A 16,356-nucleotide genomic window follows, 5' to 3' on the forward strand; every position below is an offset into this window, starting at 1 on the left:
TAAGCCCAAGAGTTGGAGGTTGCTGTGAGCTGTGACACCATGGCACTCTACCAAGGGCAATAAAGTGAGACTCTGTCTCTACAAAATAAAACAAAATAAAATATTAAAAAAAAAAAAAGGTAATATAAAAAGTGAATATGAGGGGTGGTGCCTGTAGCTCAGTGGGTAGGGCACTGGCCACATGTACCAGGGCTGGTGGGTGTGAACCCAGCCCGGGCTTGCTAAAATAAAAAAAATGGCGGGTCGCTGTACTGAGCACCTATAGTCCCAGCTACTCAGGAGGCTGAGGCAAGAGAATCGCTTGAGCCCAACAGTTTGAGGTTGCTGTGAGCTGTGATGCCATAGCACTCTACCAAGGGCAACAAAGTGAGACTGTCTCAATTAAAAAAAAAAAATTAAAAATAAATAAATAAAGAATATGGGCTGGGTATCTGTAGCTCAGTTGTTAGGTTGCTGGCCACATGCTCCAAGACTGGTGGGTTTGAACCCAGCCGGGGCCAGCTAAACAAAACAAACAAAAAAATAGCCAGGCATTGTGACAGGTACCTGTCATCCCAGCTACTAGGGAGGCTAAGGCAAGAGAACCGCTTGAGCCCAGGAGTTTGGGGTTGCTATGAGCTATGACGCCACAGCATTCTACCAAGGGTGACAAAGTGAGACTGTCTCAATTAAAAAAAAATAAAATGAATATGACTCCAATAAGTGGTAGGAGTATGGAGTTTACTAGTCCTGATTTTTAATGTTTTCTGAAAAGTTATTATGTTTAACAATAATTACATTACATAAAAATGTGTATACTAATGTTCAGAGAAGTATTATTTGTAACAGTCAAAAAGCAACAACTTGACTTTCCATCAATTGATGAAGAGATAAACTACTCGGTAGAGTGCCGTGGCATCACTGTGTGAATATCCACACAGTGGAATATTACTTAACCACAGAAAGGAATAAAATACTGATACAAGCTAAAATGTGGACAATCCTCGAAAACACGATCAATGAAAAAACCCAGTCACAAAGGCCACATATTGTATGATTACATTTATATGAAATGTCCAAAATAGGAAAATTTAGAGACAAAAAGTAGATTAAGGGGCTGGAGGGAGTGAGGAACAGAAAATGATTGCTAATAGGTTATAGAATTTCTTTTGTGCTGATATAAATGGTGTGGAAGTACATCGTGGTGATGGCTGTACAACAGAGTGAATATACTAGAAACCAGTGAATTGTACATTTTTTTAAGGGTAACTTTTATAGTATGTGAATTAGATCTCAGTTAAAGAATAATTACAGCTGGGGGTGTGGTACCTGTGCTCAGTGGGTAGGGTGCCAGCCCCATATACGGAGGGTGGTGGGTTCGGGCCCGGCCTCAACTGGACTGCAACAAAAAAATAGCTGGGCGTTGTGGCGGTCGCCTGTAGTCCCAGCTACTCAGGAGGCTGAGGCAAGAGAATCGCCTAAGCCCAGGAGTTGGAGGTTGCTGTGAGTTGTGTGATGCCACGGCACTCTACCGATGGCGATAAAGTGAGACTCTGTCTCAAAAATGAATAAATAAATTACAGTTGGGTGGCACCTGTGGCTCAGTCAGTAGGGTGCCGGCCCCATATACCGATGGTGGCGGGTTCAAACCGGGCCCCAGCCAAACCACCACAAAAAAATAGCCAGGCATTGGCGGCGCCTGTGGCTCAAAGGAGTAGGACGCCGGCCCCATATGCCAGAGGTGGTGGGTTCAAACCCAGCCCCAGCCAAAAACTGCAAAAAAAAAAAAAAAATAGCCAGGCATTGTGGCAGGCACCTGTATTCCCAGCTACTTGGGAGGCTGAGGCAAGAGATAACCTAAGCTCAGGAGTTTGAGGTTGCTGTGAGCTGTGTGACACCATGGTATTCTACCAAGGGCGATAAAGTGAGACTCTGTCTCTTAAAAAAAAAAAAAAAAGAAGAAGAATTACAGTTTAAGGATAGTAGAACATGAGAATAAGAATGTACCTCCTTGAGTTTTTCTGAGGACCACAAATGAAGCCCTGATGACTCAGAGCAATGATACAGCTTTCTCTAAATCTTCTTTTCGCCTTCTGACAGAGCTACTACTACCTACCTCAAATATCTGTCTCTTCAGGGATTTAATGTTTATACAAAACCAAGAAAAGCAAAAATGAAAAAAAAAAGTGCTATTAGAAAGTTTATCTGTAATTGTGAAAAGGATCCTCTTGTCTTTCATTTGTAACTAATAAATACTATATACTAATACAGATCAGCATGCATTTGACATCCTGGCAACCTATGAAGTCAGGAACTTTCTACGCTGCTAAAAGGGAAAGTCTTTGTCATTTTTTATGTTACTGAAACAAGTCTCCCATAGTCTAGATAATAATTGGAGGCTCGGCACCTGCAGCTCAATGGTTAGGGCGCCAGCAACATGCACTGCGGCTGGTGGGTTTGAACCTGGCCCAGGCCTGCTAAACAACAACATTGGGAAAAGAAATGACAATGTTTTTGAATCTCAAGTTTCCAGGTCCCTAATTCTTTGTTGCTTTTTTTTTTTTTTTTTTGAGACAGAGTCTTACTATGTCCCCTAGGTAGTGTCATGGTGTCACACCTCTCAGCAACCTCCAACTCTTGGGCTTAAGCAATTCTCTTGTCTCAGCCTCCCAAGTAGCTGGGACTACAGGTGTCCACCACAAAGCCCAGCTATGTTTTTGCTGCAGTTGTCATTGTCATTTAGCAGGCGCGGGCCGTGTTTGAACCCACCAGCTTGGGTATATGTGTCTGGCGCCCTACCCACTGAGGTACAGGCACCGCCCCTTTGGTTTTAAAGCTACACATAATAAATCCCCAGGTGTCTCACTTCACATGGGGTTGCAGTTGTTTTCTGTTACAATGGAGTAAATTATTCTCCAAAAAGCAAAAGCTACTAAAGGCAGTTTAAAGGAAAAGAAATACAAACAAGGAGATCAGAAAAATACAGTAATTCGCAAAATAGGCTCTAAGGGAAAAAAGATTGCTATTTTCTTTTTTTTTTGAGACAGTGTCTCACTCTGTTGCCCTGGGTAGAGTGCTATGGTATCACAGCTCACAGCAACCTTCAAACTCCTGGGCTCAAGTGATCCTCTTGCCTCACATGATGTCAGCTAGTTTTTCTATTTTTAGTAGAGACAGGGTCTCCATTTTTGCTCAGGCTGGTCTCAAACTCCAGAGCTCAGGCGATCCACTTGCCTCAGCCTCCCAAAGAGCTAGGATTATAGGCATGAGCCACTGTGTCCAGGCAAAAATTACTGTTTTTAAATCTACGTTTACAGAAATGCCTCCAAATGTCTCCATGTCTCCTGGGTGTTCTCCACAATCCAGGTATTGGGTTCCCAGACCCAGTCCGAGCTGGATTTGGGTAGGATGCAGGCTATCCAAGCTATCAGAGCCCAAGGCTCAAAAGTGTCCTTCCCAGCACTTCTGGGCACTTTGTACAAATTCCCACAAGACTGTTCTTTTCCACTTAGAATACAGGAAGATGCAAACACAACGATGGACTTAAGTCACAGCAGGATAAATTTAAGCTCTACAGGGCAAAAGAAATCTCTGGGTTATAAACACAGTAACTGGGCTAATCATGGAAAGGAAGTTTTGGATTCTTCTTAGAGTTTTATAATTGTACTAACACAACATTAATGGAAATAAAAAATTTTAAAAATTCTGCTACAATCTGTCATCCCAACAAATCCCATTTTCCTCCCTTATATGCTTTGGTTTGGTTTTTCTCTAAATAGATACATAGTTTTGATACTATAGACCAGGCGTCCTCAAACTGTGGCCCGTGGGCCACATGAAGCGGTGTGAATTGTATTTGTTCCCATTTTGTTTTTTACTTCAAAATAAGATATGTGCAGTGTGCATAGGAATTTGTTCATAGTTTTTTTTTTTTTTAAACTATAGTCCGGCCCTCCAACGGTCTGAGGGACAGTGAACTGGCCCCCTGTTTAAAAAGTTTGAGGACGCCTGCTATAGACATTTTAAATGCTTTCTCTATTGAACACTGAATTATCAGCATTTTCCCCAGTAATGCTTTCTTTATAACCATATGTTCTATAATACAGTGTGACAGATGCTGAAATACCTAATAGCAATTGATAGGGAACTGTTTAACTACAGTACATCTATATAATAGTACACTGCTGTCAAAAAAGAATGAGTCAGCTCTTTATGCACTGATAGGTAATGATCTCCAAGACATAATGCTAAGTGAAAAAGCAAGGAGAAAAACAGTGAAAAGAATGTGAAAACATTTATGCAAAAAGGCGGGGGGAGTTTTCACAAAAAATATAGGTGGAAGGAGACTTTTTATTTAATACTCTTTTGTATTGAACCATGTTAATATATTAGCTGTTCAAACAAAGTTAAATATGAAGAGAATTTTCAAGAACTTTAGAGAATCATAGAACACGTTAAACAGGTGCCCCCACTTAATTCAACATAAAAATGAAATGAGTTGAAGGAAATTCAACAAAGTTTAATTTTCTCCAAGATGATTTGCTATGTTTCTTTAACATGATGGATGTCACATTCTTTTTGTTCTGCTTATTAGTGCCCTCAGCACATTCTTGGCCTATCTGAAGAGTCAACCTGCAGAGCTAAATTCATTAGATCCAATGGCTACACTAGAGTGCTTACCACACCTGCCCCCTCAGCATTTAGCTCTGTAACCACTGAAACATTCTCTGGGTGTCTAAGCGCATGATCCTCTTTTCTGGATGCCTTTCTGGATGCCCCTTTCTGCCTTTCTGGATGCCCCTTTTTAGCCTTCTTTCCCAGTTCCTCCTCCTATGGTTGTTTTTAAAATCCCTTAACGTTCTATCTTCCATTCTCCTCTAGTTTTCAGCACTCTCCTAGAGGCTCAATTTACTCTCATGGCTTCAATTAATACCTATGGGCAGGCTGGGTGTGGTGGCTCACGCCTATAATCCTAGCACTCTGGGAGGCCAAGGCTGGTGGATGGCTTGAGCTCAAGGGTTCGAGACCAGCCTGAGCAAAAAAAAAAAAAAACCCCGCAAGACCCCGGGCAGTGTCTGTGGCTCAGAGGGGTAGGGCACTGGCCCCATATGCTGAAGATGGTGGGTTCAAATCCAGCCCAGGCCAAAAACTGCAAAAATATATATATATATACACACACACACAGCTATGATTTAATAAAAAATAAAATATATATATATAAACACAAGACCCCTCCGCCCCCCCACCTCTACTAAAAATAGATAAACTGATGCAAGAGGATCTCTTGAGCCTAAGACTTGGAAGTTGCTGTGAGCCATGACGCCACAGCACACTACCCAGGGGGATAGCTTGAGACTCTGTCTCAAAAACAAACAAACAAAACCTATGAGCAAATGACTCCAATCTCTATCTGCAAGACACATTTCTGTCAGAACCTCAGAACAGAACATCAGCTGCCCTCTGCACACTTTACATTTACCATGCCCCAAGTTAACTCATCATCTTTCCTTACAAACCTGGTCCTCCTCCAGTGGTCCCTATTTCAAAAAATTGCTACATGTATTACAACCTATCCACCCACCTTTTCCAGACAGGAGTTGGGTTTCAGATTTAATGAATTCTCCATTTTTCCATTTCCACCCCTCAACTGTTAGGCCTTTCCTAATGTTTTCAAAACCATCTTTTTTCTCTTATAATCTGTTCCCATTTTCACCACCGTGATTATTACAAATCTCTTAACTGGGACCTCTGCGTCTAGTCTTCCCCCCTCTCCACACCCACCCTCTAATCTACACCACAGAAATCCTTTTAAAAATCAACGCATCATTTCCTTCCCCTCTTTAAAATCTTCCCTTTGCCTTTAGGAAAAAGTCCTAATTTATTAACATGGTTTGTAAGACCTCTGCATGACCTAGCTAACCCTTGCAGCCCCATTGTTCAACACCTGCCTCTCACTTGCCCTCAACACAAACTTTATGCTTGGAACCCAACTGCATTCTCTCAGAGCAGGCTGCTAACTAAAGCAGTTTCTTAGCAGTATGTAAAGACAGGCTTGAAACCTGGACCCCACCAAACTCCATGATAAGGCAGCCAGTGGCACTGAAATTAGCTCCCCTTCCTGCCACCCTGTCATCCTGGCACCTCAGCGATTATACAGCTGAGGTGTCAATAACATTTGAGATGAACATCCACTGTATCACACAAACTTCTCAGCTGGCTCCCACTAAACGGGCATACGCTGAAGAACAAAATAATCATGCTTTTAAACCAAGCTCCACTCCTGCTGCCATAAGGTTTGCAGCTGGGGCTGCTCTCCCTTCCCTGAGTCAATATTTTTTTTGTGTCCACACATAGTGTTCCTTTAGGCAAGATTTAGGTGTGACTGTATACAAGAACACACACTGAAAAAACAGACAGGGAAACAGGAACTTCACCCTAAAATTCCACAAGCTAAGGTGCAGGTCTCCCCTTCCTACATGGCAGTGTCAGCTAAAGGCAGCAGTCCTATGCAAACTTGCTCATGCTCATAACCATGCTATCCCCTCTTGGTCTTCCTGTAAAATAGTTAATCATTCACAGTCATCTGATTATTTACCTGAGTCCCTCCCAAGATCACTGCATAATGATAAGCAAAGCAAAACCAAGGTTAACTACATGGACCTTCTGTCATTCCTACCACCAGGGATGGGGGCAACAACCCCCTAGGGTGTAAAAGTGAAACAAATACTAGTTAGCTAATAGCAACTCCACACTCAGGTACCTCTGAAAAATAGCAAACAACAGTTTTTAAGGAATATAAAGCTTTTTGAGGGCTAAGTGGCAAAAAGGACCACTGAGAAATTTCTACTTAAAGTTTTATATTGACATTGTTGCTTAGGGCACTTAAAAGGATCAGATTATAAATATAATTAACAAAGTTCCTATTTCTCATATAATTAAACCAGAGGCCAATAAACTATCTCATCTTTAAATCATTTATCTGGTCTTACCATCTATACACATGATTAATGGTTATTTTTCATTTGCAGACATGAAAATCCCTACATAATAACTCTAAAGAATTCAATCCTATTTAACTTTGCAGCTGTGAGTGGATGGAGGTATTAGAAAGGAGGTACAATGAAAGAAGGAAAAATAACAGGTATTAAGCATTTCTCATACTGCTAAGCACTCTCACATGCATTATTCCCATTTCACACCTGAGAAAACTAGGACTCAAGACAGATTAAGCACTTTGCCCACATCAAACAGCTGAGCAGTGGCTCAGGATGGCTTGAGGCCAGGAAGTTAAGACCAGCCTGGACAACATAGCAAAACCCATGTCTCTACAAAATTTTTTTTTAAATTAGCTCGGCATGTTGGCATTTGCCTGTAGTCCCAGCTACTCTGGAGGCTGAGGCAGGAGGATCGCTTGAGCCCACGAGTTTAAGGCTGCAAAGAGCTATGTATCAGGCCACTGCACTCTGAGAGATCTTGCTGGTCTTTTAGGCCACAGCAGTCAAGTTGAATAATCTATAAACTTCCAAGTCTCCTTATTAAGTCATAATCTTTCATTTTATCAAATAATTTTTTTTTTTGCCTCAGTGAACATCAGATTATCTTTTAAATTAATATAATATGAATTAATATGCTGGGCAAAGCGGCTTATGTCTGTAATAGCAGCACTTTAGCAGGCAATGGCAGGAGGATCTCTTGAGGCCAGGAGTTGGACACCAGCCTGTACAACAGAGTGAGACCCTGTCTTTACAAAAAAAAAAAAAAAATCATCTGGGTGTAGTGGCATGTATCCATAGTTCTAGCAACTGAGGAGGCTGAGGCAGGAGGACTGCTTTAAATCAGAAAGTTCAGGCTGCAATGAATTATTATCATGCCACTGAACTCTAGCCTGGGTGACAATTGAAATCCTTTTTCTTAAAACATAATACTTCAGGGGGCGCCTGTGGCTCAAGGAGTAGGGTTGCGGGTTCAAACCTAGCCCCAGCCAAAAACCACACACACACACAAAAAATAATAATAATACTTCAGTTTGTATCTCCAGTTCCTGTATCTTTTATTGTTAAAATGTTTGTGCCTAGGGCAGTGTCTGTGGCTCAATGGATTAGGGCACTGGCCCCATATGCCAGAGGTGGCAGGTTCAAACCCAGCCCTGGCCAAAAAAAAAAAAAACAAAAAAAAAACAACAAACTGCAAATAAATAAATAAATAAATAAATAAAAGAGTTTGGCTTGGAGCCTGTAGCTCAAGTGCAGCCACATACACCCGAGCTGGTGGGTTTGGGTCTGCCAAACAAAATAACTACAACCAAAAAAAAAAAAAAAATAGCCAGGTGTTGTGGCAGGTGCCTGTAGTCCCAGCTACTTGGGAGGCTGAGGCAAGACAATTGCTTAAGCCCAGGAGTTGGAAGTTGCTGTGAGCTATGATGCCACAGCACTCTACCCAGGGCGACAGCTTGAGGCTCTGTCTGAAGAAAAAAAAAGTTTGTGCCTCTTTTCTGACAACTTATACAGTTTAGGAAGATCACCTATATTCTTTCCCAAGCACTTGGTTCTTCCTAATATGGATGAATATAATGTTAAAGCATGTTTATATTGGGGGCGGTGCCTGTGGCTCAGTGAGTAGGGCGCCGGCCCCATATGCCGAGGGTGGCGGGTTCAAACCCAGCCTGGCCAAACTGCAACAACAAAAAAAATAGCCGGGCGTTGTGGCGGGCGCCTGTAGTCCCAGCTGCTCGGGAGGCTGAGGCAAGAGAATCGCGTAAGCCCAAGAGTTAAGAGGTTGCTGTGAGCCGTGTGACGCCACGGCACTCTACCCGAGGGCGGTACAGTGATACTCTGTCTCTACAAAAAAAAAAAAAAAAGAAATAACTAAAGGGTGATGTGGAAAAGCCTTCATGAAAGGGATAAATATTTACTTATTTACTTAACCCCCTGAGGGATATGCATATATTGTACTAGGTACTGCAAGGCTCTGGGTTGAGCAAGGTTTAGGGGTACCACAGTTCATCAGAGATAAACCTATCATTCGTCACCCTTCACACCCACCCCAAGTCTGTCATTAATCAGCTGTGGGATACTGGGATCTCAGTCCTAAAATGCTTCGATCCAAAGAGAAGAGGTAAAAAGAAAGGCACCAAAGAGTAAAGGAAGCAATGGGGAAAATGGTACAAAGTGGACAGCATGAGCTGGCTACATTCCTAGAACACAAAGCAGACCAAATGGTGATCTTTTTACTGAGGAAACAATTCACTCGACATGTATTTATTGAATGCCTGCTATGTATCAAGCAGTCTTAATGCTGGGAACACAGTGGTGTTCACAATAGAAATCCTTTCAAGGATCCAGCCTTCTAAAGGGGAAGCAGGTGATTAACAAAATAAAAAGCTATAGTTTATGTCAGGTGATGAATACTACTATAGAGTAAATGAAGCAGGAAGGGGGATAGGCAGTTTTAGGACGTTGGTATTTAAAATTAGGTGGTCAGAGAAGACTCAATGAGAAGGAGAGATCTGAGCAAAGACCTGAAGAAGGTGAGGGGCTGAGGGAAAATCATATACCCTGTTTCCCCGAAAATAAGACAGTGTCTTATTTTAAGGTGTGCTCCCAAAGATGCGCTAGGTCTTATTTTCAGGGGATGTCTTATCTTTCCTGTAAGTAGGGCTTATTTTCGGAGGATGTCTTATTTTTGGGGAAACAGGGTAGGTGGTGAAACAGGAGTACAGGAGAGCAGGTTGGAAAAGTAGGGAAAGGCAAGACCATCTATTCTAAAAAGATTTCTAGGTCTCAGTCTGTAGACTTAAGACTTCAATCATAGCATCATCATCTCAGAATTAAGAGAACTTTACAAGTTAGTACAACTTCCCATTAGATTATTAAACCCCTATTATTCCTCCCAGGTGACCATCTTATCCTGTCCTGGCTTGAACAATTTTGGTTGGCTATATCTATCTCCACATACCAAGATTAGGCCTGAACTTGAGCAGAAATCTGTTTGCTAGGCTTGGTGCTTGTAGCACAGTGGTTATGGCACCAGCCACATGCACCGAGGCTAGTGGGTTCGAGCCCGGCCTGCGCCAGCTAAACAATGACAACTGCAACAAGAAAATAGCTGGGCGTTGTGGCGGGCGCCTGTAGTCGGAGCTACTTGGGAGGATGAGGCAAGAGAATCAACTTAAGCCCAAGAGTTAGAGGTTACTGTGAGCTGTGATGCTACAGCACTCTACCGAGAGCTACAAAGTAAGACTCTGTCTCAAAACACACACACACACACAAACATGATGGTTCAATTCAACACGGTAATCCAGGTGTGGAGGGGCAAAGCCGGAGTACTGCTTCCACACATGCTGTATAACTTTGGGCAACTAACCAAACTGAGGCTTCAGTTTCCTATCTGTATGATGGTGATGGTCACTACATCTGATTGTTCTTATGACAATCAAATAAGAAAATGCATGCAGGGCGGCGCCTGTGGCTCAGTCAGTAAGGCGCTGGCCCCATATACCCAGGGTGGCGGGTTCAAACCCAGCCCCGGCTGAACTGCAAACCAAAAAAAAAAAATAGCTGGGCGTTGTGGCGGGCGCCTGTAGTCCCAGCTACTCGGGAGGCTGAGGCAAGAGAATCGCATAAGCCCAAGAGTTACAGGTTGCTGTGAGCCGTGTGACACCACGGCACTCTACTCGAGGGCGGTACAGTGAGACTCTGTCTCTACAAAAAAAAAAAAAAAAGAAAATGCATGCAAAAAGCTTTATAAACTCACAGCTAACCGTGGTAGCTAACATACTGAATGCCTGTCATAACCATTTTACATAGATTTTGTTTAGACTTCAAAACAATGTTATGGGCTGGGCTTCCATAGCACAGTGGTTACGGCCACATACACCAAAGTTGGCTGGTTCGAATACGGCCCAGGCCAGCTAACCACCAATGACAACTGCAATAAAAAATATTTGGGTGTTGTGGCAGGTGCCTATAGTCCCAGCTACTTGGGAGGCTGAGGCAAGAGAATCACTTAAGCCCAAGAGTTTGAGGTTGCTGTAAGCTGTGATGCCATGGCACTCTACCCAGGGCGACATAGTGAGACTGTCTCAAAAACAAAACAAAACACTATGGTAGAGACCTAAATCCAAATCCTGCCTCTCTCACTGACTTGTAGGACCTTGAGCAAGTTACTTGGCATTTCTGTGATTGTTTCCTCACCTATAAATGGGTGTAATACTTCCGTATAGCTTACATTGCAGACAGGTATTACAAGTTAAATAATACATAGGGTTACTGTGAGGATTAAGTGAGTTAATACAAATAAAATTCTTAATACCTATAAATATTAGCTATTATGAGTAGTAGTAGTAATTATCCCATTTTTCACAGATGAGGAAAATGAGGTATATAACTTGTTAAATTCTCAAAGTTTAAAGTTGCAGAGCCAGGGCGGCGCCTGTGGCTCAGTCGGTAAGGCGCCGGCCCCATATACCGAGGGTGGCGGGTTCAAACCCGGCCCTGGCCGAACTGCAACAAAAAAATAGCCGGGCGTTGTGGCGGGCGCCTGTAGTCCCAGCTACTCGGGAGGCTGAGGCAGGAGAATCGCTTAAGCCCAGGAGTTGGAGGTTGCTGTGAGCTGTGTAATGCCATGGCACTCTACCGAGGGCCATGAAGTGAGACTCTGTCTCTACAAAAAAAAAAATAAAGAAAAAAAAAAAAAAACATTTAAAGTTGCAGAGCCAGAACCCAAACTTCATTGTTGCTACTCCCAGCTTCTATACTGTTTTCAAAAGTTAAAAAAAAAAGAAATTAGTATTTGGACTTTAACCCCATCCTCAAGCCACACAAATTAAGAATATTTACAAATGAAACACAAACACAAGAAGGAGGAAATGACTTGTTGTTTCACGTCTTTAGAATGTTAGCTAGAAGTCTAACTGGTATCTAGAGAAGGGTGGGGACAATCACATCATTCTGGGGGGAGAAGAGGAAATAGTCCTAATTGGAAATAATTTCCTTTCCATGAATAAGACTCTTTTTTTTTTTTTTTTTTTTTGAGACAGTCTCACTTTGTTACCCTCAATAGAGTGCATGAAATCATAGCTCACAACAACCACAAACTCTTGGGCTCGAGCAATTCTCTTGCCTCAGCCTTCCAAGTAGCTGGGACTACAGGCACCCACCACAATGCTCGGCTATTTTTTAGAGAGGTCTGGCTCTCACTCTGGCTCAGGCTGGTCTCTAACCTGTGAGCTCAGGCAATCCACAGGCTTCGGCCTCCCAAAGTGCTAGGATTAAAGAGAGATCCAGTCTCTTAAAAAACAGCTGGAGCCACCATGCCAGGCACCATGAATAAGACTTTTGATTACTGAATTGGTGTTTTCAAACTCATTTTTGTTGTTACTCTTACTGAAAAGCTATTTAATAATTCCCAAAGAGTTAATCTCCCGAAGCAATTCACATCATTAGCAGAGAGAAAAACACACACACACACACACACAGAAATAAACATCACAAGCACTTTAAAAAGCGGGAATGTGTAAATATAACTAGAAGAGGTACAAACATGTTAGAGGAGTTAACTGTGACTACTGAAAAGAGGTGAGTAGAGATCTCTCCTCGTTATAAATAATAACCATTAAAAAAAAAAGGCTAAATTTAAAAGAAGAAGTAGAGGTGATTCTATGGACAACATTCAAAGGATCATGTTGTCAAAATCAGTTTATAAGCCACTGAAAACTCAGCCTCATTACTTCAGTCACATGTTACTATTGATAGTACCTACCAGGGAATAATAATCCTGACGCATTCATTCAAAAAATATTTATTAACCAGCTACCACTGTTCTAGGAGGTAAGAGTAGGTGGTGAATGAGACAAAGCCCTACTTTTGTACAGCTTACATTGCAGATAGGTATTACAAATAAGAAACTATGGCTCAGTCACAAAAGGTCTGTCAGACTCTAAAACCTACACTGTTATCTTTCAACCAAGGTCATTTTTCTTTCTTTTTTTTTTTTTTTAAATATATATATATTTCTTTCTTTTTTTTTTTGCAGTTTTTGGCCTGGGCTGGGTTTTGAACCTGCCACCTCCAGCATATGGGGCCGGTGCCCTACCCCTTTGAGCCACAGGCACTGCCCCCAAGGTCATTTTTCAATGAAGAGATACAGAGACTTCCTAAAAGAAAGGAAAAAAAAAAAACTGTATTAAAGTAGTACTCAAGTCACATTTAACTTCTGAAATTACAAAATATACAAATTACAACCTATAAGATAACAAGCGTTACTGGTATATGTTAAGTAATAAAATTTTAATACAGTTTTTTTCCTTTCTTAAATTGTGTATCCACTTCTGCCCCCCCTCCCCATAATTCACTATGACAGTTACAGTGCTTGGTAAATAGAAGGCATTCACTAAATCATTTAAATGATTATTATGGCAGGTTAGAGGCCTCAACTCTGGTGTTCTAACCCCTCCTACATATCTTGTGCTCTGGTTCAGAATTCCTAAATCTATGTGTAATACGTAATGGCAGAGAAACAAAAATGTTATTTCTTCTGTGTTTACCACCCTTTGTGCTATTCCCATATCCTTATGACAGTCTGCAAGAGTTCATGAATGGGCTGCTATGGAAAATTACTGATGTCACCAACTGAGTAAGAGAGACAATCCGGAGAAGGAGCCAATGAAAATGATATTAAATTATCAAATGTACAAGATTTGGGGCTCCTGCCAAAACCTTCATTGAGAACTAAGTGAAAAACTGAAAACACACAACTTTAAGCTTTTAAGCCAGCAAGATGTTTTACATCCAATCCAGAAAGATGGCTATATAAATGTAATAAAAGAGATTATCTCTTTCTAAATTCCGTTCTTGATATTTCACCATACTGTCAGGTTCATCTCCGTGAGGTTCTACCCCAGTTCACTTTTCTATCAACTTAACCTTCAACTTGTCAAGTATGTGTTATTATATTGAAGCAATTTTTTGTTACAGCCTCTTAATGTTCTGGTCATGGGTTATGTTCATTTATTACCTATATCTGGCCAACAGAAGCACCACACACCCTCTTTCCTCTCCCTCAGACTACATACCACATGCTTAAAAAGGGATAAGGAAGAGGACTAAAGCTAAGGCTAATGGGATATTTAACAATGAAAAAGCTACATTCACTTAAGTATTATCAAAAGACAAGAAAGACATCCCCCTTTACTTAGAATCAATTACAAATTAATCATAGAGAAGAGAAATGACTATGTAAGATAAAGATCTAACTCTGTCCTTTAAAGTGTAGAGAGAATTGGAAGACAAGTGAAAGAGATCTGCAAAAGTGGGAAATAAACGTACCTATAAACTAGGGCAGTCAAAACATCATATAAGCTGCAAGTAAAAAAGTCTAAGTTGCAAACTCAGTTTCTGTGAATCAGAGTCTGATTAGAAACTTGAATTTAGGGTGTTGTCTGTGGCTCAAAGGAGTAGGGCCCCAGCTCCATATGCTGGAAGTGGCGGGTTCAAACCTAGCCCCAGCCAAAAACTAAAACAAAAAACAAACAAAACAAAAAAAGAAAAACGAACTTGAATTTACCAGGAAAGAACAAGAAAGGGGATCTTATTCCAGAACATCCCACTAAAAAGCAAACAAAAAGGACCCAGCAATCCACCACAGATGGGCAGCAGGATGGATGTCACCACAGTCATCCTGTCACTACAGAAACTTGAAAACGTTTTCATTCCCCCCGCCCCAATAAAAAGGAGACTGGATCAGCAAACTAAGTATGAAAATAAAGTTCAAACTTAGAATCCTAAACCACAGTGGGTGATTCTGGCTAGAGTATGCCTCAATTTCCCCAGGGCTAAAACACAAACGGTTACCACGGGGACCGGAGTCTCGGTCTGAAACTGGCCGGTGCTCTGAACCGGTATCTGAATATTACATGTAAAGCCACAAGTTAAATCTGAGGAAGTTTGCAGCTGAAAATATGCCCGAAACAGCCATACTTAAAAAAAAAAAAAAGGTTCCCATCATTAGGAGCAATTCCCGTAAAATCGTTCCCAGCTGCCGGCGGTGGGCTCCGGCTCGCGCCCCGGGCACCGGCGGGTGTCCTGCTCCGGGTCCGCCCGACCCCGGCGCCCCCTCCCGGCCCCGGACGCGGCCGGGCGCGCAGGTCCGAGCGGCCGCCACAGCCCCGCAGGCCCGGCCCGCCGCGTGCCCGGGACCCCCGTCCTTCCCGCGGCGCGAGCGAGGCCAGCCCGGTCCGAGGCCCGGCTGTCAGTCGGGCCGCAGCCGCCTGCGGCCCCCACCGGCCAGAGAGGAACGTGGAGGCGCTGGGGCCCGCGGGCCCAGAGTCCCTGCGACGCGCCCCGCACTCACCTGCCCCGCGTGCCACCTCAGCGCCAATCCCGGGTCAAGCTAGCGGCTCCTCGCCTCGCACCCGTCAGCCCTCGGCGGCCCCTTCGCGCACGCGCGGCCGGGCGGGGCTGGGTCGGCCGTGAGGCATGCTGGGGGCTGTAGTCCTTGCCGGCGGCCGGGCCCCGCCCTTCCACGAGCTGGCTCTGCCGGGCATCCGCGCGCGCTCTGGCTGTTCCCTAAGTCCAGTTTTGGTCTATTGATGTCTACTTGCCTCCCATGTGCATCGCAGCCTGAGCAGCTTAGGGCAATATGGGGTGGACCAACAGTCACGAGCGGGTAATAGATGCAGCAAAGTACTTTAAAATTTTCTGAATATTTAAGACTTTCCGCCGGGCGTTGTGGCGGGCGCCTGTAGTCCCAGCTGCTCGGGAGGCTGAGGCAGAATCGCGTAGGCCCAGGAGCTGTAAGTTGCTGTGAGCCGTGTGACGTCATGGCACTCTACGGAGGGCGGTAAAGTGAGACTCTGTCTCTACAAACAAAAAAAAAACAAAACCCTTCCTTTGTGGGGGGGGGGGGGGGCACAGAATCAGTTCTAGACCAGCCAGATCACAATTCACTAGCCTTGGAGAAATCCACACCTTGGCTAAGGTGAGAATGTGAACTTATGTGGGGAAACTGTTAAACTCAGTAGGAAGGAATAGTCCAGGAAAGTGCGGGGGCATCTACATTTGACTTCTGGTTCCTACGCTTGAAAAAAACATGCTTAGGGCGGCACCTGTGTCTCAGTGGGTAGGGCGCCGGCCCCAGATACCAAGGCTGACGGTTCGAACCCGACCCCGGGCAACTACAACAAAAAATAGCCGGGCGTTGTGGTGGGCGCCTGTAGTCCCAGCTACAGGCTGAGGCAAGAGAATCGCCTAAGCCCAGGAGTAGGAGGGTGCTGTGGGCTGTGACGCCATGGCACTCTACCGAGGGCGATAAAGCGAGACTCTGCCTCTAGAAAAAAAGAAAAGAAAAAAACATTCTTTTAGAAGTCCTTTGGCTTCTTGG

The 16,356-nt window shown here is 43.3% G+C and overlaps 1 protein-coding gene across 10 annotated transcripts in view; it reads right to left on the reverse strand.

Moving 5' to 3' along the window:
* The window catches only part of SGSM3 (small G protein signaling modulator 3), a 40,987-nt gene extending 25,504 nt beyond the window's left edge, over nt 1-15,483 (reverse strand). For 8 of the 10 annotated variants that reach the window (XR_008378703.1, XM_053582674.1, XM_053582679.1 and 5 more), the window contains exon 1: nt 15,328-15,483. The gene's annotated coding sequence lies outside the window, so the exon portion shown is untranslated. Of the gene's footprint in view, nt 1-14,303; nt 14,435-15,327 lie in introns of those variants that run through there. The other 2 variants (XM_053582682.1, XM_053582676.1) reach the window with 2 other exon arrangements.
* Between the last annotated feature and the right edge of the window lie 873 nt (nt 15,484-16,356).

This window comes from Nycticebus coucang, chromosome 3 (genome assembly GCF_027406575.1).
Source record: "Nycticebus coucang isolate mNycCou1 chromosome 3, mNycCou1.pri, whole genome shotgun sequence".
In the NCBI taxonomy this organism is placed as follows: Eukaryota; Metazoa; Chordata; class Mammalia; order Primates; family Lorisidae; genus Nycticebus; species Nycticebus coucang.